At 38.9% G+C, this 25,576-nt stretch overlaps 1 long non-coding RNA gene across 1 annotated transcript in view; it reads left to right on the forward strand.

Annotated features, from left to right (window-relative positions):
• LOC309795832 overlaps positions 1-25,576 on the forward strand; it is a 278,657-nt gene that overhangs the window by 238,672 nt on the left and 14,409 nt on the right. The window lies entirely within an intron of this gene.

Genomic DNA, 25,576 nt, shown 5'->3' on the forward strand with positions numbered 1-25,576 from the left:
AGGGCTCAGCCCAGCCCCTTTTTCACAGGCAATGGATGCTGAACTTAAGGAAACTGAAACATCTGTAGAGTTCTAAAATTCTCAGCCTTCCGCCCCTCACAATCCTGCCTTTTACTTAGACATCCCTAGGGAAATTTGAGCAAAGATATTTTACCAAAAGGCAACAGGCTGGAACTGACTTTGCTAAACCTTTAAAAAACTCTCAAAAGGAGATCCAGCTTCATTATTACTAAACAGTGTGTGTTCATCCCATTAATTATAGGAAAAATTGATAGGGCCTAGAAAAGTACATGACATATTTTACCTGACATTTGTGCTCATTCACTTTATTAACCGCGCCTTTCTGAGCAGAAATAACAGGCTAGAGTTTACCAAAAGTCTCCGTATCTGAGAGCGAAGATTTCCCTTGCCCTCAACTTCTCTCATGTATGGTGTCTTTACCATTTCAAACAGCATGTTTTTAGTCAACAAACATGAAAACAAATTGAAAAGGCAATAATGGATGCATCCTCCCATTAGTGCAACCAGGCAGATGACTAATTCACAAATATTGAAACTAGCACTGATTGAGATGAATGAACTTCTCATAACTTAATAATGCAAATCACAGTAACAGTAGAGACCTCTGGTAACCAGTGGCACGAAAGTTACTACGAATGCCAACTGATAAACGTAATGTTGGTAGAGCTGTCCATCTTGTTGCTTTATTCAAAAATGTTTCTGCCTTTTATGATATTTGTTATTTACTCTGTGTCTCTTCACCTTTTATATGTTATAAATGACTACTTTCTTCTGAAGAAGATGCCTGGAATTATGGTAGCTAAATTTTGCAAGTTAATAATTTTGGGTATTTTATCAGATATATTTCAAGACCTGACACATCGGAGAGTCAGCAGCTGCTTTAAATGTGTAGTAAACATTACTAGAAGCATTTTTCAAAATTATCTTACAGGAAAAAAAAAAAAAAAAACACCCTGGCAACATCGCTTTATCACACACAGAAAAAGCAGGGGAAATGCAAACATGTTTTTAAAGAAAAAATATCCAATGAAGTGCCTTTGTATCTAGTATTTCTTGACAGATAAAATGTACTGTTTAAGACATAGTTTTAGTAGCTCTATATTTCCAAACTTCTACCATGAAGCTTCATTAAAGTATATAAATTAGTACTACTGTCAGAGATGGCATTAAGTATTCAATAAGACTAGACTTAATGCAATTAATAGCAATTAAAATTATACTTTTATGATGTCAGACACCAGCATTGTAAAGACATAATTGCCTGTAAGGACTTTTGTACCATATTTATCCTCTAAAACTGTCCAATTTATATGAAAAATGCCAAAAACATATCCCATATGGGTACCATTAACTTCTCCGATTTTTAGAAGTAATCTGTCTTATCCAGCCTGTGCACATTAAGCTAATTTGCTTTAATTAGTTTTTTTCTCATTTTGTTAATAGGCATGTTGATGTTACGTTTTTATTCTGGAGGTACAGATACTAACTTCGCTAACTTCGCTCATTGTGTTGTTGCTATTAAGGGGTCAGTATACTTTGTGATAATCTTGGACTTACCCTCTTAAATAGCATCCTTCTTCGAAATATTAGATGATGTAGCTTATTGAACATAAAAACTATATTGCTGTGCCAGTAATAGTGAGCAACTTGAAGTCTTGCTAATTAATTAGTAGTTAAATATGAAAGAACAGCTTTGCTGTTTCTGCTGTGGAAGGCATTTCTGGATGGACATAATAAATTAGGTAAACTAATGAACTGATTTCAGAAACAGTCATTTGTGACTCCTCAAAGCAGTTGTGAGAATTACCATGAATCTATACCCGTGTTTTGCATTTAAGCCAGGAGGCGTTAAAAATAGGAAACTCTTTTATTTCCTATACCTCGTCATGTCTCATGCCATAAATTTGAAAGACATTTATTTAAAGTTGATCTAGTACAATAAAGTTATTGTTATTACTTATCTGTAAAATTTTCGAACTGAACTGCTATAAAGAAAACTAATTACATATATGCAAAGAGCAAAACATATAATTAAAAATTTTCCCTGTTGGCTCTCTGAGGACAGAATTTTTATATATATATAAGTAATTTAGAAGGTTCAGCAGAGTCCCCAGATGAAACTTAGAGAACTTAGGAGAAATATTAAGAGTGGGTTTGCTTTTTTTCTCCCTTTGACAAATAGATTTAGCTCCAAGTTTTAAATGTCTTTATATCATGAAAGGTATTCATTATATTCACACAATCATCTTCTGTTCTTAGTTTATGTTTCAATGTTTTAATATGTTTATGCTGTCATCATGAAATAAACTATGTAAAACCCTGCAATTGTACAATTGTAAGATTGTAATAAAATCATAGGACCTCCTTAAAATCAAAAGTACATTGTGTTGCAGTAAGCAATAAAATAATTATTAGGTTAGTTCACATTAGTTTCTTTCAGGAAACTTCCCATGTAAAGAGTGCAAGTTGGGTGGTGGAAGAGATAATCAAGGGAGAAGTTAAATTCTTCAGATATCCCTGAATAGGAAGGAAATACAATAAGAATTTTGTTAGAACATAATTATTTTAAATGTCATGTGGTATGCATATATTATTTTATTCTCAACATAAAGAAACATATTTCTTCAAACATATGTCTGTCAATAAAAACACATGCTCTCTGGATAGTATTACAGGATAGTTTAGAAGCTTCCTGAGAAAACAGCTTCTGTCGGTTTTTGTGTTTTTGTTTTTGCTTTGTGTTTTGGTAAACTCAGTTTACACTCTGTATGGCTTGAATTGTTTTCTTGAGGCAGCCAATAGTTGTATTGATAAGATCTAAGCATTGAACATTTTCTTGTAACTAAAAGAAATAATTAAGAAATCAAAATTGTAAAAAGGAAAAACTTAATTGCATGCTTCATCCTATTTAACTGTTCATCTCCAAGATTAAAGCAGCTTTCACAGGCAAGAATATTTCACTAACAAAAAACAGAGTAAATAACAGAAACTAGAATAAATTAGGAGGTAATGGTCCTTCACAGCCCATCACATAAGCCTTTCAGATACAATTCGAATGTAACAAGTTCTTCTGTATTCCTTTTGTTTCCGTTGTATGATAAAGCATAGTGATTACGCTTCATCAGGCTTGAATTACTCTTGTTTATATTTAGTTTCTTGTTTCTGAGAAAAATAGAATGAATTACACATCTGCCTTTGTCCCATTTGTACAGTGAACATACGCTTTAAGTCAATTGTTCATTAACAATGGAATGAGTGCTGGAAAGATAGGACCCTGAGAAAATGTATACATAGAAGCAGCTTGGTAACAAAATGTAAGCACAAATACTTATCATGACAAGTAATTCTCAAAGTGCAACCAGGTTGTATTCCAAAAGGCATTTGTGTGGGAGTTGGTTGTTTAGGTATATAATTTCCCATAGAAACTACTTTAAATGGTGGTTCTAAGCTTAATTAACCCTGAATATAATTGAATTCTAAAAGTCATCATCTCTGTGTGGGATCGGGGAGGGGGAGGAGTATAGGAGGAAGTTTTCTTCATTGAGCACTTGCTATAAATTAGCCTCTGTGTTGAGTATTTTATACCCATTTACAGTCGTATGAGATAGATAGCATAATTATGCCCACTTTATAGATGAAGAAATAGTCATCTATTTCAGGATTCAACACCAGATCCTTCATCCTTAGCTCAGATGTTGCCCGGGTTTTAAAATAAGTAGGATTATAGGAGGAAGCTGCTCTCTCTTCTTGCAGGTCCCAAATGGCTCTGTAGATGAGTAGTGTTTAGTCCCCATGATGACACCTCATTGACCTTCCTCTCCTCCCTTAAGAGCTCCAGACCCAAAAGTGGGCTCCGTTCTTCCTCAGGCGAACTCCATCACCCAGAGCAGCTGATCACAGCTGGGTGTTCAGAGGAACACATTGTGCACTGTTTATTGAGCACCTACTATATGCCAGCTTCCACTAAAGAAACCACTGTAATGAAAACACAAGATTCCTGCCTTCAAGCAGGAAGAAAGACATGCATAAAAACAGATAAGCCAATAGTGAGTGGTCAGAGTCATGAAGAAAAGGAAAGGGCGAGGTGACTGGTGGGGATAGGGAGAGTCCCAGGGGAAGGAGGGAATCCACTTTAACTGGTAGAGTTAGAAAAACTTCCCAAAGAGGTGGACTTGAGCTGAGACTGAGTGATGAAGAGAGACGTCTTCTAAGACTTGGGGGAGGGGCTTACAAGCAGAACACATCAAGCACAGAGACTCTGAGAGGCGGGAGAGCTTATCAGTTTTAAGACGAGAAAAAAGAAAAGCCAGTACAGCTGAAGCAGAGAGTGAAAGGGGGAAAGTGGTGGCAGCCCGGTGGGGAGAGGAGCCCTGGTTGCCATGGGAGTGTTTTTAGGGAAGAGATGCTGACTTGATTCGATTCCCTTTTCTTCCCCATCATTCTGTCTGCTGAGTGGAGAATGGACTCCAAAGGAAGATGGTTCAGAAGGGGGTGGAAAAGTCGAAAGTCAGGCTGGGAGACGACTTAGGTCAAGGTTATTCCAGTGGTACTGCAGAGAAGTGTTCAGGTTTGGGTGTATGTCGGGGAAGAATGAACAGGGATCAGCCGTACTTGGTGATGCCTTGGATACAGGGTCAAACATGGCCACTAGATTTTGTAGTCTGAAAAGCAGGTTTCTGGTGGTGGCGTTGACTCAGAGAGAAGACTTGGGGCCGGGCCAGTTTGGACTAGCTCTTCTGAGGACTGGATTTTGATGGGATAACATACAGTGAATGGATGACTGATGGTCCTGTAAGTCTCCTTTGCAACCAGTAAATTTTGATGCACAGAAATAAGTTGTGATGGAATTTTAGCCATTATGATAGCAAAATAAAAATATAGCATAAGGATAGATATAGATTTGGGGGAGAGGCGGAGGGTAATGTTAGAGGTGAATCACACTTGCTGTGTACACCAGCCTTACCATACTTTTCAAATTGTTTTCACTTGGTCCCCTTCAAACATCAAGAATTGTCCAACATCTCCATCTGATTTTGATATAGCCAATCTTTATTTGTGTCATGTGGAGCAAAGGTGGCAGTAGCTATTTTATCTTGATGGGTTATTTTGCAATTCAGACCTTGGTAGGTGAGTTGGAGGCTGCCTGTGCAAGGGTGAAGCCTTTCAAGTGAGATGAAAAACGTGGACCACCCAAATGAGGTTGGCGAGTGTGTGTATATGCACACTTGCTTAAGGTCCCTGGAGTGTTATCAAGATGAAGGTTTCTGTCTAATCTCATGAGGTTAGTCCTGTCCTCCTATCCTCTCAAGGGGAGCACAGATGCCTAGGGCTCTCTGTTGAAGGTCTCTTTCATTTCATGAAAGGCCATATCAAAACGCCAGGCAGGAGATAAATAGAATTGATGCATGTTTGCCAAGAGCATGGAGGTAAAATCAGCGATGGAGCATCTCACTGAGATAATCCACAGCCCAAAGGATGCCTTGCTGGGAATTTGGGTACAGGCTGTGGTAGAGATGTAGCGCGTAATACAGCATAAGTCACGACCTGCAAGTTCCTCAGATTGTTTACCTGTAAAAGAGAAACAGTAAGACTCCCCTAATTCAATAGGAATTCATTTTTAAGACTAGCTAATAAAGAAAAACTAAGGTATTTCAAGTGTACAAAAAAATTAAAGCCAAACCACTTTTTTTGCTGCAAGAATAAGATTTATAGTCTTGCTTAAACAATTAGATTAATTTACATAGAAATTCTGCTTTACCTTTTACTTGAAAAGTTGTGGAAGATTTCACAACCTCATCAGGGCAAGAAGATCTGTACAGATTCTCATAGTTAAAGGAATTGGTAGCCAAAATAATAGACAACTAGTTTCTACCACTGCTTCAACAGTTCTTCAAGCAGTATTGCTCTTTGCCAGTAAAATTCTTTCAGTCACTGAAGTGCCGTGGAATGTATAAGTGGCTTTCTTTTCTTACGAGCATCTGATGAGAGTCACTGTCATTTCTAAATGTATGGTCCTTTTTAAAATCATGCACAGAACGCAGAAGTGTTCATTAGCTGATGATTGCCTACCGACCCTTGTGCTAATCGGGAGTGATGTGCGCTCTACTGGCAATGACTTTGCCAATATAAGAGGGATCACTCTTTTTTTTTTTTTTTTGCGGTACGCGGGCCTCTCACTGTTGTGGCCTCTCCCGTTGCGGAGCACAGGCTCCGGACGCGCAGGCTCAGCGGCCATGGCTCACGGGCCCAGCCGCTCCGCGGCATGTGGGATCTTCCCGCACTGGGGCACGAGCCCACGTCCCCTGCATCGGCAGGCGGACTCTCAACCACTGCGCCACCAGGGAAGCCCAGAGGGATCACTCTTCCAAGTAGTATTTATATTAACGTCACCTGCAGAAGCCAATATTGAACAAACTGAAAGCAAAAGAGTAAGAAGCTCAAAAAAATGAGAAATTAGGCTTTGTTCTCTCCTGTACCCGAATCCGCCCCTGACCCCAAGATATTCAAGAGAGAGACATTGTTTCCCCCGTATTGCAGCCAGGCACCAAGACCAAACCACACCTAAATAGCCTGACTGGACAACCTTTCTCCAATTTACGTTGTGTGATTAGCTGCCTGGTTCCCTACTCAGTAATTCCTCCATTTGCCAAGATTCTGGGAGACTATTTAAGCCAGACCTGCCAACGCAACTCCACCTCCGAGGTGAGACCCATCCCCCCCTCCCCGTGACCTCAGGGGAAGCGCTGAAAACTCGCCAGCCCCTCGCTTACCATTAACCCGCTCTTGTTAGGACTTCCCACCCTAGTTCCAATAACTATTTTTGCCTTCTTTATTGTGCAGAAGGCTTGGGCCCACTAGAGTTATCTAGAAGCAGCATAATGTACTACTTAGAATGTAGACTTTTTAATCAGATTGACTTGGTTAGATTCCCAGCTCCAGCAATTACTAGTCCTGTGAGCTTGGGAAAGATACTGGACCTCTCTGACCTTCAGTTTTATTCACATGTAAAATGGTCCCAATAAACTATCCTTTATCCACTTCTGGAAGAATTAGAAATACTCTATGGAAAGCAGCCAGCCAGACCTCTTCCCTCATGGTTAATTGCTAGTTGCTATTCAGTTCTGTGGACTTGGTTTTCGTTTCCTGAGTCCTTCCCTTTAGCCCAAGATCTTGAGCCCCTGTAACAATTGCCAGAATTTCCAGAAACCAAAAATCTTGTTTCTCATCCTCTTGTTACAGGATAGGCTTGATTTCACTGACTGTTCCATAGTCCCCGTCTACTGAAGAGAGACTTTGTGAATGCTGAGATGAGCATGAAAAGAAAAAAAAAAAATCAGGATTTAAAGGCTAGGGAGTTACTCCAGGGCACGGCAAGTTGTCCTGGAATATCCAATAAGTAGATGGTACAAAGGAACCAGGACAGACAAGCAAAGTTCTGAGGTTGGTCTAACGTGTTACCTGCTCTGATTCATTTGCACCATCCACTTCCCGGCTATTGCCAGAGAGAGCCTGCTTTGCCAGTGGCTCTTCAGGTGACTTTGCAAAGATGAGAAGGAATGTTACACGTGTACAAAACTTGTGAAGCAATGAGCACACGGTGCTTCCGTGGAATAGCGTCAGTGACATAACGTTCCTGAAGTCATATGAGTTTGCATTATTAGCATGTGAAATAACAATATGGCGTGAGCTACCAAATGTCATACAAAACCTCAGAAGAAGAATGAGGAAAAAACCTCCAGTGTTCTTCAGTATAAAAATAGCCTAAATCCCTCTACAGATTACAAGCCATCCATATGTCTAGATGACAACACAGTCTAAAAAGATGTTTTGTTATTATGGAAACGCTATTAACACAATGCTCTATTCAGGATCGGACATAAGGAGGACTTCATTTTCAACCTCAAACTGGGTCCTCCAGTTTGATATAAATTCGTTATGGAAAAGAGCAGCAGTTCATAAACTCCTGGAAACTTTATGCTTATTAAGTTTTTAATGAGTTTAACCTTTATGTTAAATATAAACTAATAAGAAACACTGTACCTTACAAAGTGGCAAAACGTTTAATCCATAGTTAGTTTCATCCATCTGATGGAAATTATCGTCTATAAATGTCAGAGATCTTCATTTGGTGAAAACTTCGTCTGTGCTCTGGATTTGGGTTGTCTACCTCACACCAACTGGCTTTATTGTTTCTCTTCAGTCAATTAGATGGGATTATTTCATTTCCAAAGACTGTTTTTACCCAGGCCGTGTAGCTGTTCAGTGAAATATAATCCAACTCAGCCCCTTCCGCATCCAATAAAATCATCAGTCAGTGCTGGGGGAGCAATCATGGAAATGATGAAATAGCAGTAGTGCTGAAAATAAGCAATGGAAAATTCTGCAAAAGCTAAAATTATACCACCGGGACTGCCTCGATCACCACAGCCCTTGTCTGGCCGAAAACCAGTTCTCCCTAAGTCACATTATCAAGTATTTGCTCTTGCTTTGCAGTGTCATTGCCATCAGAAATATTGAGCTCAGTGCATTATTTATTATGAACCCACAAGGTCTGGGCATTACTGCCTGCTTGGTTGTAGGCCACCCTTAAAATGTTTAAACCAGTGCAAACGTGGCATTAGAAGAAATACATAAGAAGCAATATATTCTAAAAGTCTAAAGTATTTCTTGCTTCTTCTAAGAAAATGGGAGTCTACAGTCAACCTGGGAAGAGTAGAAAGGTTATCATTTGCTGGACTGGGGAAAAAAAATAAAGGAAAATCAGTGAAAACTTAGATTTTGTTAGAGCTATCTATTAAATCCAAAAGACCACTATCTTGAGTCAGTTAGGGAGAAGAAGTTGAAGGGTGACTGTATAACAAGAAAGCCTAAAGTAATAATTTTGAACATGAAAGTTCAAACAAGTTGAAAACAAGAGCGATGTCGGAAATGTTTTGAAGGATTAATTAAAAGTAGTCTGAGGACTGACCAAACCACAGGAAGGTAGTTTTCTCTCTTCCTTCCTTTTTATTTTTTAAAATAATTCCTGCAGTAGAACAAACCAGAAAATCTTATTTGTTCTAAAGCTTCAGAACTACCCTCACCACCACCACCCACCAAGTTATTTGAATTTAAACCTCTGTCTGAAATGTCTCGCTTTCATCCTGTTATTAACCTATTTGTGGCCAACCAGTTCGGCATTAGGTAGTTCAAATATAAGATGTTTTTCCTAGCTTAATGGGTCTTTGTGTATTTAAATATATATATATATATATATATTATATATATTATATATATATATTGTTTTAAACTATTAAATTGGCTGCACACAGAAGAAACAAAATAACATAGCAAGTATGGGTGGTCTTTTGAAACTATCATTTATTTTGGCATAAAAAGAAGTGGTCTCTGTTTCTTGCTCTATATGCCCAGACTCTGAAGGGAAGTGAACTTCTCTGGGCTTCTGTTTTTCCATCTATTACCCAGAAACTGCCTTGGCTTGAATGTAGTGTATCACACCAAGTTACTGCTCAGGAACTAACCAAACAGGATAGCAACCCCAAACTTCCTGTATGAAGGTTGTTTCTTTTAGGAGCTATAATGACTCCTTCAAACCAGTGGAAAACGGCAGTAAATTAGAACTCCCTCAACTACAACTTTTGCCACTTGCCTCTTTTGTAAAAAAAATATATTCCTCATGGCACTCCCTATGCACTTAGAGAATCCCGTTGTATGTCTCTGAAGTGCATTGAGTCCCTTAAAAGAATGTTAGCATATATATTTACATTCGTTAAAAATTCAGAGAGAGAAGCAACATGTCAAAATTCAGAGAGGGAAAAACAGCCTTTTTAAAAAGACCATTTAGGTGGATTTTATTCTATATGCAAGACCTGGAATGTTTTTCAAATGAAGGGAGAAAAGAAGCTATTTAGATCAAGCTGATTGGCTCAATGATTGTAAATTTGTAAATTCCATAGATCATTCAGCACAGAACCCTGAATTAACTCCAAATACCAGTAAAGGAACTTTCTGAATAGGCTTTAAATGTCATTAATGTTTTCCCAAATTTCAATTGAACTTGTTGTCTTGCCTGTCTTGGTTTTGGGCATATTGACATCACTGACTATCAGAAATGGTCCTTGAATTGAGGCTTTTTGCTCTTCATACCTGTAGGTCACAGGCCACCTTTTCCTTCTGAGGGCCTACCCTCGCGTCCAGGCTCTTACATGCTTTTCCTTAAAGCAACCAAAACTCAGCTTTACTGTCATCTCCTAATACTCAGCCTTCTTCCAAAAGCTCATATTGGCCTTGACTCTTGACTTTTCCTGTCTTGTGTCCTAGACCATTATACTGAGCCTGACACCAATGTGAGTAGACCATTCTTTTAACATAAACTGTGTCACTGCATCAATTGACGTATTATACTTGTTCAAGTGGGATACATTGGTTATTTTTTTAATTGGATGGCTACTAGTGATTTGAATAATAGTTATTTTCAGAAATACAAGTAGTAGAAGCACAGCATGCAGGTAAGTTAAGTACTAACTCTGCCTGGGGATCAGCAGGTATCCTTGATGACTAAGTACCCACCTACTTTCTGATAGTTCAGCCTCTCTCTAATTACAAGTATATTTCATGTCCATCTTATCAGGATTCTTAGAAGAGAACACTATGTATACAGTAGTGTAAGCAGGTGGGCTACCAACATTTTCTTGCAGTTTAGAATACTATGATCTAAGCATACAACCTGTGCTTCTTCCCAATTCCCCTGAAGTTAGACAACTCAGTATAAAAGTTTGGAAATAAAATTAGACCAAATATATTATACCCATGATGGGTCGCCAGCTTAAAACTCACTAAACATATATGCATGTTAACCATTTTGATAAAATATCTTATAATTAATTATAAGAATACATTTAAAATTAAGTGAAATTTGGTTTTCCCATAATGATTTGATTTTTAAAATTTTTCTTTGGGAGTTGACACACTACTGTTACATGCATAATGACATACTGACTTTGTTTTCTTGTTATTTAGTCATTGTATTCTTGAGGTTGACTAGGGCAATTATATCCCACTAAAGTTTATCAGTCACTACATTTGCCAACTGCTCCAACTTTTTATAAAGCAGTGATGAGCTTTACAATCCTACACCTTTTTTTTTTGGCCATGTGCAATTCTCTTGAAACTACTTTTAACCTTATAGGTATTTGACTTTGAAAAATATTTCTCAGTGCATATGTTTGCTGTTCCATTAAGCATTTTAAACATAACATATGGCTTTATTTAGTTAATCCATTTATGAATACAGAAAAAAGAAATCAGACCTTTTAAAACTTAACCTGTTTTCTTATTCTCATTATTTTAAGGCCAGTGGAAAAGTACATTTATTTTTGTAAGTAAACAGATATGAGGAATTTTGGATCTGTAACCATATTGTGGTTGGCTTATGTTAAAAATATGCTGGTCTTGATAAACAATATAGCTCTTTGTAAAAGTATAATGAAGCATTGCTTTTTCCTTCTCTTTAATTTAGAATCACTGAATTGAATCTCATTCTGAAAAAGACATTCACATTATGCTTAATAGTATCCCTGTGTGCATACAAAACTACATGCATATGCATATATATGTAAATGTCTTAAAAATTGACCAACTGGACGTGGAAATGTGCTTTAGAGAAATTATTAGAATATGGTTGGAGAACATTTTCATGTATGTTACATAATTATGCATATTCTAATACATACAGGATTTTCTAGTTTAGAAATAAATAATTATCAGCTGATGTGTTATAAAAAGTGTTGTAGATGAAAATAAAGTAATTAAAATTTGACTTTTCAAAGAAAAAGGTAGTATGGACTATGTTCCTGAGGAAAGGCTTGATATTCAACTCACCACTGAAACATTCTCTCTCTTATTTTCTGATGCCTTTAGTGGAAAAAATAATATTGTGCTTCATATAGCACAGTATTATATTATGCTTTATGAAATGCATACCACTTTTATCATTTTTATTTTATTTTTAGTGTGAAATATTAGAAAATTATAAACAGCAACAAAACCTTTTATTTCATTAAGCAAGTTCCTGTATCTCATGCTAAGAAGTTGTCTTATCCCGGCATGAACACGTTTAGACCTCATCTGATGTAAACCCTTAGATGCATTCTACATGATCAGGAGTTATGGGCCTTTTCTCTTGGCTCTCCTGTCTTCAGTTTCCCTCTAATTTCTCTGCAGCACCTTCCCTAGCCACTTTGCAGAATTGCCTTTCTATGTTCAGCCAACATTCTGTATTGAATGTTTACACTCTCTCAAGAAGACCCTATCTATGCTGGCAGCTACAACTACTACCTATACTTGGATGACTCAAATCCAGACCTCCAGCCCTGGCCTCTCCTTGGACGTCCAGCCCTTGATTCCCACTACACACTTGGACATGTGCAATCATATCCCTCTGAACTCAAAATTGAGTTCAGGATCTTCCCCTCAAACCCTGATGATCTTCCAGTTCTCCCTACCTTGGTGATAGACACCACGACACTCACAGTTGCACAGCCCAGACATTGGGAGTCATTTTTCATAGCACCCTCTCTCTCATTCCTCATATCCAGACCCACTAGATTCTCTCTCATATATTTCTTAAATCTGTTCACTGCTCTCTATCTCTTGCCATATCCCTGGTCCAAACTCACCTACATCTTGCCTTATTTAGCACCCTAATTTCTTACCTGGGCTCTTCATATCCAATTTTACTACTTTCCACTCTATTCTCTGTGCTATAGCAAACCTTAGTTTGATATTCCTGTGTGTAAACTTCTTAATGACTTTCCATGTGCTTTAGAAAAAAGACCAACAGTCTTAATGTAACATACAATATTCTGAATAATCTGATCCCTGCCTACCTCACCAGCTTCATTTTGAGCCACTTTTCCACTGGCTCCTGCACTTCAATTACTGCTGCATTGTATTTTCCAGAAGTAGCCACAATACTATCTCTAGACTCATGCTGTTCTAGAACCTTCCCGTTTACCATTCTCCATCAAGAGGTGGACTCTATTCACCTTCCCTTTGAACTCAAGCAGGTTGATGACTGCTGCAAACAATAGATTAAGGCAGAAGTGATGCTGTGTGACTTTTGATGCCAGGTCATTTTAAAGGAATATAGCTCCCATCTGGCTTCTCTTTTGGGGATTTGTCCTTTGGGAAATGAACCACTAAGTTGTGAGGAAGTCCAAACCTAGCCCATTCAAAGAGACCTCATGGAGAGGCCGAGACAAAGAGCAACTGAGGCCCTCAGCCAACAGCATATGAACGACCAGCCTTCAGATCATTCCAGTCTCCAGCCTTTAGGTCTACCAGTTAAGTCCCCAGAGATCGTGCAGCAGAGACCAGCCATCCCCACTGTGTCCTGTCCAAACTCTTGACCCTTAGAATCTGTGAGCAGAACCAATGGTTGTTTTATGCCATTCACTTATGGGGTGATTTGCTATGCAGCATTAGACGATCAGAACAATCACCCTGGCCTCTTTCAGTCCCTTGCTCTGAGACACCATCTCCTGTTTTAGCACTTTTCCTCTCTTGAACTTCTCTACACAAATCCTCACTAACCACTCAATGATTAATTTTTTCTTATCCTTCAGAAATTAGCTCATATTTCAGCAAAGGGCAATATAGTTATAAAGAATGCATGACCAGAAGCCACATATCCTGTACCAAAGGAATGGATGGAAAGAAAGGTGGAATTGTCTGATTTGCCGTGGACATCAGACACATGGCCTCAGGCATCCTGGAAGCTAAAAACTTTACTAAAATCTAAGGAAAACAAGAAGGAAATCAACCCATATTTCATGCCCAGTATTATGTGCTGGATAATGCTTTTTGGATCATTTTTAAGTTTTTAGTAATTTCTTACCTCCTGGTAAGAAGTTCTTACTTCAGGTCAAGGTTAGAATAACCACTGTCAAAGCATCTACAACTGTGATTCTCTCACCACAGTCTGGGGAATATCCTTACAAGGATGATAAAACATGACAGAGCTGCATTAGATCAGGGAAAACTGAGAATAACTGTGAGGACACACAGGACCACTTGAGAAATTTTTATGAAAGGTCCAGATAGTCTGTTTTATATTTATGTTTCACTTTCACAGAGTTTCCCATAAGCATGCACAATTTCTTCTTTTAGAGCCAGTAATTCATCAGAGCAGTTGCCCCTTGCACCTTCATTATATTTTAGGCATTCCAGCCTCTCAAATAACCCTCCCACCAATTTATTGGTTCATTATATCAAAGCTCTCCACTTTTTTTTTGAATGAATGAATGAATGGTGGGCATGCAAAGAGACAGATGGATATGTTTGATTCTGAAACTACATACAAAGACTCTATCTCAGTCTTGAGCCCAGTACTTTTTCTTATACCAGATTATTGCTGTTATGAAAGTGAAGCTTTGGGGTTTGTTCAGTTTTCATTTCTTTTTTTATTGAGGTATAATTGACATAGAGCATTATATTAATTTCAGGTATATGACATCATGATTCAATATTTGTATGTATTGTGAAATGATCACCACAATAAATCTAGTTAACATTCATCACCACATACGGTTACAAGTTTTTGTCCTTGTGATGAGACTTTTAAGATCTACTCCCTTAGCAACTTTCAAATGTACAACATAGCATTATTAACTTTAGTCACAGAGCTATACATTATATCCTCATGACACATGTATTTTATAACCGGAAGTTTGTATCATCTTTTGGCTCCTTCACCCATTGTGCCCACCTGCCCACCTCCCACTTCTGGCAAACCACCAATCTGTTCTGTGTATCTAAGACTTTGGGATTTTTGTTTTTTCGGATTCTACAGTAAATGAGATCATATGGCAATTGTCTTTCTCTCTCTAACTTATTTCATTTAGCGTAATGCCTTCAAGGTCCATCCATGTTGTTACAAATGGCAAGATTTCATTCTTTTTTGTGGCTGAGTAATATTCCGTTGTATAAATACACAGCATCTTTTTTTTTTTTCATTAGGAAAACTTTATTGAATGTCTAGCATGTGCCACTTACTTTGGTAGACATTGGACATATCCCTGTGAGCAAGACGGATGAGTTGATGTCATGACAGCTTTGGGAGTGGTTCTCTTCACTGCAAAGGAACACCAGTTGGGACAGGGGTGGGTGTTTGCCTATGTCCCAGATTTTTTCTGTTTCAAGTAACAGAAATCCTACCTCGTGGTGCTTACGTAACAAAGGAAATTTATATGCTTACATATTCATAAAGGCCAGAGGTAACATTATGTTCTGTAGGGTCTTGATCCAGCAGCCGAACCATATGATCAAGGGTCTGAATTCTTTTTATCTCTCTATTCTGCCACCTATGGGGTTGGCCTCACCCTAACCCTTCCTCCTCTAGAGGTCCAAAAGGGCTACAGCTGTTCCTGGGGTGTATGCTTCTTTGCTTACATCCAACAAGAAAGAGAGAGCATCCTTGTCCAAGCATTCACACCAAATGCTCTATAATACTCTCTGCCTAAATCAGCCCATTCATCCATCATTGGGTACTTAGGTTGTTTCCACATCTTTGCTATTGTAAACAATGCAGCAATGAACATTAGGGTGCGTATATTTTTTTGAGTTAGCGTTTCATTTTCTTCACATAAACACCCAGAAGTGGAATTGCTGGATCATATGGTAGTTCTATTTTTAATTTTTTGAGGGACCTCCATACTGGTTTCCATAGTGGATGCCCCAATTTACATTCCCAGCAACAGGGCACAGGGCTTCCCTTTTCTCCGTATCCTCATCAACACTCGTTATCTCTTGTCTTTTTTATGGTAGCCATTCTGACAAGTGTGAGGTGCTATCTCATTGTGGTTTTGGCGTGTATTTCACTGATGATGAGTGACGTTGAGCATTTTCATGTTATCTATTGGCCATGATCTATATGTCTTCTTTGGAAAAATGGCTATTCAGATCATCTGCTCATTTTTAAATCAGACTTTTTTTTTGCCATTGAGTTGCATGAGTTGATTATGTGTTTTGGATATTAACCTCTTATCAGATATACAATTTGCAATTTTTCATTTCTTTTAAAAATTACAGGTAAGAAAAAAAAATTACAGGTAAGGATCCAATTTATGGCTGCGGTAATAACACTGATTTTTCTCCCTAGTAGCTACGCTAGAGCTTATATTATACAAGCAAATAAGTGTCCTCCTCCAAACTAGTCCTCTCGGGAGGCCCGTGTTTTCTCAGCCCCATTACCCCGGTTCAATGTGAGTTGCAGTTGCCATCGGAGAGGACCTTCCATTTGCAGAAGAATATTAGTTTCATTACTTTGGGTTCACTGACCACTTTTCCTGTTCCAGCATATTTTTCTTTTCCTACTCATGTCCCTTGTTCCCACTTTACTCTGTGCCTCTCTTTCTCCTCTGATACTAAAGTCAGCAGCTCAAGGACTTGTAGGGACCAGTCTAGAACTGAGGGAAATGCCTCTGGGAAGAAAAGCTATGGCTCAGGGAGAATCTGTTGAATCAGCATCTAAGAATGCCATGGATACACTTAACTGAGCACTCTGAATTTGACCAGGAAAAGTCAAATTTTGCCCAAAATTACATTTTCATTTTAATGAAAGACATAACTTTCTCTGTGAGTATTCTATATATAATTTTGACAATTTTGGTTACCCTAAAAGTAGTAAAATTGTGAGCTGATATGCAGACACACTAGGCAGCTACCTACTGTTAACCTCCTGCTCTATGAAATAGAGGCAAAGTCAGCAAATATGGGGCCATTTTTGACCCTGAGGAGACATCACTAATCAATCATAAAACCCTTTCCCACAAAGCCTAGAGCACACTTCACCAGCCCCACCACAGCCATGGAGGCAGCCACCAACCCATCCAAGTTGGCTCAGAAAATAGAATTTACTTGCCATTTCAGAAGGAGAGGGGAGCGCATTTTCTCCAGAAATCTGTGATGAAAACTGAGATTTCGTGAGGAGCAGAGGACGCCAGCAGGGGAAGAAAGAACCTAGAGGTGACCCCAGGGCCCCTCCTAGAGTCTGCTCACGGCAGCACGAGGTTAAATTAGATTGATGAAATTAGTTAATTGTCACGTTGGAAAGCACAGGCAAGCTGATCCTGAGATGAGAAGCAAAACAAATAAGTTGCAGCAGGACGGACGGGGCACCAGGGAAGTATTCAGCCTCACAGAACCCCAGGCAGCCAGTCCTAATGAAGTGCACTGGGGTGGTAGTCCTAGCAGAAATCTCTGAGCTCCTGAGAGCAGACCCTGGGACCAGAGACCTATCTCGAAGGGGTCAGCCTTTCCAACTGACATGCAGAGAGATTAACAGAATATATAATTAATGGTAAAGTTCATTAAGCCAATTACACCAATCCTGGCTGTATTTGCTATAAAAGCAAAGTCCAGTATGAGTGGAAATACATATTCTTACAAATGATCAAAATGAGACGTAGGATTTTAAATTAAGGGACACAAGACATACCCCATTTTTCAAAGGGAATTTAAGGGGAATTAAACTGCACTCTACTGTTTCTCTCTACTTTTTCACAACAACCAGTGTTCAGAGCCACCTTTACAGTGTTAGCTTGTGCCAGGTGCTGTCTGGGGTGCTTCTGTGTGAGCCCAGGCCTCCTCTGGGACCACCACGACCGCCCGCACCCTCCTGCAAAGGCCGTTTAGTTGTTACAGTGGCCGAGGCCTCAGCTCTCCATAATGGCAGCCAGGTGGCCTTGTAGTCCGTAAGTCCCTTTCCCTCTTGTTGGAATGTTCATAGCAGGGGAAAAGAGAAAAGACACGCTGAAAATTTAGCGTCCTGAACATCTTTGTTTTTCTCCATTTGGACTTCCTACTAGATTTCATAAAATGGCAGCTATCAGCACACACAGTCATTTCTTGTGCAGGTGTTCAGAAACCCCAGAAATTTCATTGTTTTACATTATTTTTATTTCATAATCTTCCAATTTTAAGGTGACCATTTTAATCACACTTTGTCTGCAGTGTATTAGAGATAAACTTCATTACCTTAGAAACATAGAGTTTGTTCTTTAAAAATCTTGGGAATTTTTAGGCTTGTATCAATGAACCGATTCATAATCTTTATTGATTATTTTGGGAACCTGGTATTTTCAGCCACTTAAAATACCTGAGTGATTAAAGATCCGACTCTGATGCCTTAATTTAATGTGGGGTGAGTTGTTCTTTTTCCTGTTTCAGAGACATTTATCCTTCAAAGCAGCATTATACAGATGACTGAGGTAAACAAACACTGTGCAGAAATGTGCTCGACAAAGCAAAACAGTATTATATCCATTTTTCTATTTTTGTTTCTTCGTAACCTTGAATTTCTCAAGTTTTTGGTATTATAATCAAGGCACTTGAGGTTGTCTGATCCACAGAAGTTTTCCAAACAGTGAAACTTCTTACCCTATTTATGAAAATATACTTAATTCTAAATTCTCAAGTAGGAACACAATTTGCTTTCACTTCCTTCTTAGCATGACCTGTTTGGGGTTTTAGATTTTTTACCTAACACCATGTTTGTAAAAGCAGGTTTCACAACTGCTTTGTCCTCTTCCGTACTGATGTCCCCCATAAAGTTATTTGAGAAAACCCGGGGCTTCAGCGGGACCTCTGAGTGCAGAGCAATTACAGGACTAAGTTGTAACTAGAAAATGTGATGATATCTATCGGCCAAACTAATGTCTGTAACATTCTCCACAGGCAAAATGGATTTGCTTAACAGAGTATTAAAAATATGTGCTTGGGTTCAAAATATACCCATAATATCATTAAATAATCACATCATGAACTAAAAATTACTTCTTTGCCAGTGAACATAGGCCATTACTATATACAAATCAGATGTGTTCTCTTTGTAATTTCTTGAAATTTGTTATTAGTATACTGTTTAGATTTTTTCCAGTGTTGATTAGTTTTATGCACAAAATAATAGAGTGACAGTCATTTTAAAAATTGTCATATGAATTAACTGACAATACAGAACATTTTAAAACATAAAACATAACATTTGTGATTTGGGCCGTTACAATTTTTCCTAGATTTGATCAAGAATTCATTTTCCAAAAGTCATAAAATCCTCCAAATCACCCCTCATTGTTTGCCTTGTAATTAATACATATTCCAAACATGGACAAGATGATACACAAATGTAGGCCATCTCTGAATCTTAGACAGAGGCCACAGAGCGGGCTGTGGGCTTAGCTGCCTTTAGCCTCTCAAGGCCAGTCCTGCCCCCCTAGTTCTTGTTCCCTTGCCAGTGTTCCTGCCATCCTCATCCAGTCCCCTGACCCCCCGGCCATGGCTGTTCCCCCAATCCCCCGCTTCACCCTGCCCCCCAAAATACAGGTATGAGAAAAGCAAGAACTTTTGTGGTTTAGGAACGTAGGTTGATGGAGAGGTTGGTTGGTTTGTTTGTCTTTGATCTTCTACCACACCTAGTGAAGATTATACTGGTGTGTATAATGAAGTGGACTTTTTCCTGGGTTGAGTTTCACACAGTCATTAAGATTAGTGTAATAGCGAAAGAGATAGTACTGTTTATTCTTATATGCAATATTTAGCCTGTTCTGCTTTGAAAGGTGAATATGATTTTTGAGAAGCATTTCTTCACTCTAAACTCTTTATTAATAAGTTTAATTGTGGCAACATTATGATATCCAGATACACACACACACAACTTATTTGGATACAAACCTAAGAAATGTAGTCCCATGGGTTAAAATAATGATGTAGGCTTTTTAAAAAAATATTAATTGAGGGATATAGCAAAATTGGATATAGCAAAATTGGGGTGTTTACTTAGGGACAAATGACTGTGAAGCTTTTAGTTATTTGGTAGTTGGTTTGTGTGTGTGTTGGGTTTTTTTTTTTTGCAGTTTATTAATTAATTTATTTATTTTTGCTGTGTTGGGTCTTCGTTTCTGTGCAAGGGCTTTCTCTAGTTGCGGCGAGCAGGGGCCACTCTTCATCGTGGTGCGTGGGCTTCTCACTATCGCGGCCTCTCTTGTTGTGGAACACAGGCTCCAGACGCGCAGGCTCAGTAGTTGTGGCTCACGGGCCTAGTCGCTCCGCGGCATGTGGGATCCTCCCAGACCAGGGCTTGAATCCGTGTCCCCTGCATTAGCAGGCAGATTCTCAACGACTGAGCCACCAGGGAAGCCCGATGCAGGCTTTTTAAGTAGTGCTTTCTTCTAGTTATTGCATGCTTTACATGAGGCCCATATGATAGGAGGGGTAGAATCCTATAAATTGTCACAGCATCAATTTGCGTGACAAACTTACATCAGTACCCCAACTGGAACTTGTCATGAGCCCATGAACGTGTTCAGAGAGATGGACTAAGATGATTCTCCCTTTGCTCTTTTACAAGCTAAGGGCACACTTTATGATTTATTTGTGATGTCTTCAGAGGAAGAATAAAGAGAATAGAGATCTTAAAGCTTTTGAGCAAGATAAGGAGCTTATTATATTCTATCAAATAATAATGCAAACCACAAGAAGTTTATGGTGAGGCAGGAAAATACATCCCGTATTTGCCTAGAGCTGGAAATGGTGTTGTGAATGTTTGGAGTTAGGGAACAGCTAATTCTGAATGAGTAGTTATTTGGTTTGTACCCCCAGCTAAATTACTGCTTATTTCTATGCTGGTAACGAATGAGTCTTTTGGTTTTCAATGTTAATTAATTGAGATTGAATTGCTAACTTTCTCCTGGTCATCTTGTAAGTATATGTAAGGAGAACCCTGAGCCTTTCATTCTCTGTAGCCATCCTCCATGATTAGCCAATGCCATAATGGCACAAACTTGTATTTTCTTTTTCCTTAACTATTTGCTTAATTCGGAGATGTGAGCTGAATGGAGAAAAACAACAACGAAAAAAGAAGTGGATGAGCGGTCATCATTTGGCATGTTTGAAATGATTTAAATGGAGGATGTTTTGCTTCAGAGAGCCTTTGTCTAACAGCATTCGCAGGAGCTAGGAAAGACAGAATCGTAATCTCAAACGCTGACATTCTTTGACAAGTTACTTTAGTTCCCTGCATCACTCTGACCTTTATATAATGAGGATAATAATATTTATCTAGCTTAGATGAAATCTTCCATTGCATTTTTCAGAATCCTTCACATTGATAAAGTGGTATTCCCTCTAAGACTCTTTGCACGCTTTACAAATAAGAGCCATTTAACAGTTGGGTGCTTCCTATTACATAGATGTATAAACCAAAAAAAAAAAAAAAAAAAACCCAGAGAAATTGCATTTTACCACAGATTTTGAAATATAGTAAGAGCTAATATTTGCTAAACAATCACTTTGCGTCAGACCTCGTACATCATCTCATTTAATTCTAGAACAGTCCTGTGCAGGGTTTTCTTCTTATTTTCATGGTAAAAGACTAAGAAACTTTCCCAGGATCGTCCAGAGCATAAGTGGCAGTGTCCAGACCCTTGTGCAATATCTATTACCTCCCAGGATAACGAAAAGCAAACCACGCGAAAGTTGTATCTCATGGACGCACACGTGAAACAAACTCGTGGAAACGCCTGAGTCTGATTCAGCTGCCCTCTTGCCTCAGCTGATTCCCTGGTTAATGATAGTGTTGTCACTTCCCTTTGCTGCTCTCAGCATCTGACCCCTTCAGTGGATGTTTGGTGTCTCTCGGCTGCCCAGCGCCCTGGGAGCAGCTGCCCCTCCCGGCTTGGAGATCCGCCCTCCCTCTCTCCAGATTTGTGTGGAACTGAAGTAAAACCTGCAAATGCCCTGAGTCATGTAAGCCAGACCCTGCCCGTGTCACTTGGGCTGGTTCCAGTGCCTCTGGCGAAGCTCCCTCTGGTCCTCTGCTTCTCCAGTGTCCTACCTGAGGGATGAGCTGAGGTGTCGCAGACTAGCTACAGTTCCTCACGTGGACATTTCCACCCTCCCTGTACACATAATGTCTGAACGTCACTCAGTTTTATCGCCGACACCCCCAAGTCAACTACCCAGATTAGCTTGCACAATATTTTTCACTGAATGGTCTTGCCTGTATGTACCGGTCCTGGTATGAAAGGATAAAAACAAAGTAAGACTTTAAACAGACTAGACATTTTACCTCCAGACCAAAATTGACCTGTAGTCTTGACCTCATTTCTCTCGGAAATGTTATGGTAGAAAAAAGATTTAGTTGGGTTTTTCTGCTTTGTTGCATGAGACTCAGAGGCCTGAAGGAAGCCAACAAATTGCTCTGTTTGTATCATTGCACGGAGCCAAGAATCTCTGGCCAGCTCCATTTTAGAAGTCTCCATCGCTTCCCCTGGCCCTGAAACTCATGACTCGTGAAGCTTTGGGAATATCTTAAGTATACTTACTGTGTTTTAAAAGCAGTCATTCAAAGTGACTATTTGAATTGAATCATGTCACTTCCCAACTTAAAAATCCTCTAGTGGTTTTCCATCACTTCAGGGATAACAAACACAAACAGTGTTCACAGTGGGCTTCAGGCTCGGTGAGATCCGGCTGCTGCCCTCTTCTGCAGCCCCACCTGGCACCACGTCCTCCTCCCAGTCAGTCCTGCCACATGTTGACCGACCAGCAGCCTCCCTTCCCAAGCCTTGGCACATCCTCTTCCTTCTTCCTCCTCTCTTTCCCTCTCCACCTAATACGTCTACTTATTTGTCACATCCCACTCAAACTCCCACAGGAAAGCTTTAACATACACCCAAGACTGGAATTGACCCTCTGTTGTATTCTTACATACACCATCTTTTTTTTTTTTTTCACTAAAAGAACTTTTCAAAAGCAGAAACAGACTCACAGACATAGGAAACAAATGTATGGTTATCAAAAGGGAGAGGGGGGCTGGGGGAGGGATAAATTAGGAATTTAGGATTAGCAGGTACAAATTATATATATAAAATAGATAAACAACAAGGTCCTACTGTATAGCACAGGGAACTCTACTCAATATCTGATAATAAACTGTAATGGAAAAGAATATTAAAAAGAATACATATATATTCATATACATATGTATATATAACTGAATCACTTTGCCGTACACCAGAAACAAATACAACATTGTAGATCAACTATACTTCAATTAAAAAAAAATGAAAAATATTTTTTAAAGATTTGTCAAATTTGTAATTACAATGCATTTATCCATTGGTATAATGGTCTTCTAGACTTCTTACCCTGTGAGGGCAAGTGTGGAGCTTGCCTTGTTAACCACTGTGTCCATCATCGCCTAGGAATATTCAACTAGATGACAGTTGAACAATGAATATTTGCTGAATAAATAAATGTAAGTGGGAAAATGTAATTTCAAAATGTCAAGAGTGGTCAATCTCTTACTTTCTCCTTTAAATGTTTACTTCTTGAAAAGAACATGTACCATCTTTCTCACCGGAAATAAAACAAAACAAAACAAACAAACAAACAAAAGTTCCAAAAAAAAAGAAAGAAAAAAGGAAAGAGGCATTTACTGAATTGATAAAATCTTGGCTCTACAGAAAAATAAACATACTCTAAAAATGTAAACTACGAATTCGTATTTTAATAATATGAATAAATGTAAATATGAATATTATTCCTGCTATGGTTTTCTCAATTCATTTTTTACCTTTGTATTTCAAAGTCTAGCTTGTTCACAAAGCATTCCAGAGAAGGAAAAAAATTATATCACTTTCTAGCCATTTCTTAAATATCAAACATCATCATAAAATGTCAAAATTTGGGCTCGAAGTCTGAATCAGAAAATAATTTTAAACACCCTTTAAACATGTGTAACAATAATAACTCTTGTCTCAACCAGTTTAAAACTTTTAATAACATTTCTGGCCCAAAGTGGATAGTGGGTAAGGTTTGGCGGGGGGGTCAGGGGACCTCGTCCAGCTCTTTTTTTTTTTTTTTTCTCAAATATAAAAACCTCTTCCAGCTCTTTTTCTTCTCAAATGTAAAAGCTTGTCCTAAGCAGATGCATTTTTCACAGTGCTGTCAGCGGCAGGTCTAATTGCTTTTCGTGTAAATTAAGAGCATGTACCTTTGTTTAAACAGCAATCTAGGTCAAAATGAGGGGCTGGTTTATTTGTTTTCGCTTATTTGGCGCTTTGAAATGGCTCTGAAAGCACGGCCCAGAAGTTCTTCCCGACTTTCATTTATCTGTGAAAACAGTTCCTCTTTTCAACTTTTCCCCCCACCTTTCCACTTACCAATAACAATGATCCACTTCACACATCATGGAGGCATTTGAAGACACTGACCAGCTTGGTTTTGAGCGGAAACTGATACACCATTGTGAAGCAATTATACTCCAATAAAGTTGTAAAAAAAAAACAGAAAACAAAAAACTTGGGGTTTGGGGCTGCTACTATTTATTTTTAGACCTTTAATATTTGTTAGAGTCTGATGAATCTGAGAATACATGTAGAGGGGAAATAGGGACCCAATAGCTTTTGAGTTTGTCTCAGTTAGAGTTATAATAGGTTTCTCTTTCCCTCCTGGACACAGACACATTCGGTTTTTTTGTCAAAAAAGATATAGACCTACCCTGATTATCAGACCAATTTTGAACAAAGGTTATGTCACAGTGAGGAGTTTCTGACTGGCCTTTTCTAGATTATGGCACCACTGACCTTGTGTGTGTGACCGATCATTGGCCGCATTTGTGTGGAAAATTCTCTCTCAGTGGGCTCTCCCTCAAACCTGGTGAAAAGGCTGTCCATGTGTTTGTGTGTTTGTTTTAGACATTTCCTGACAGGGGAGTATTTTGTGGACAATATGCCACAAAGGAAGCTTATTCTGAAAGATCAAGGAAATGTTTTTCTCATTTATATAATCTGTAGCAGTATAAGATATCACGTCTACCAAAATCCACTGTAATTGTAATGCCTTGGTTGTCATACTCTCATGCCTATGATGCATTGATGATAAAATAATTTAGAAGCATTCCCAACCCTGTAGAGTTCATGGAGCTACATGAGTCTAAATTTTAGGCACTTTCTGTAGAGGGGACCAATTCTTTACTGCTCTTGTACTGTCAAGCAATTTTATTCCCTTGTAAGAGCACATTACAATAATGCACTCACGATTATACATTTCATTTTTTAAATGTGTTGTTGCTCACAAAGAAAAAATATTGAAGGTAAACTGTGGATGGCGGGGTGAGGGCAGCCTTCAAAAGATTAACTATTGGGCCTCCCTGGTGGCGCAGTGGTTGAGAGTCCGCCTGCCGATGCAGGGGATACGGGTTCGTGCCCCGGTCTGGGAGGATCCCATATGCCGCGGAGCGGCTGGGCCCGTGAGCCATGGCCGCTGGGCCTGCGCATCCGGAGCCTGTGCTCTGCAACGGGAGAGGCCACAACAGTGAGAGGCCCGCATACCGCAAAAAGAAAAAAAAAAAAAAAAGATTAACTATTGGTCAGAAAGAAACTCAGAGTCAGGATTCTAATAGTAATATCTTTCCTTCAAAAAGCTGAAACACTTCTTTACAAAAATAAGTAAGTAAGTAAGGCGGGCATTGTTCTATCTTGTATTTGTTTTGCTT

Source organism: Mesoplodon mirus (assembly GCF_964341445.2).
Source record: "Mesoplodon mirus genome assembly, chromosome: 20".
Taxonomy (NCBI): Eukaryota; Metazoa; Chordata; class Mammalia; order Artiodactyla; family Ziphiidae; genus Mesoplodon; species Mesoplodon mirus.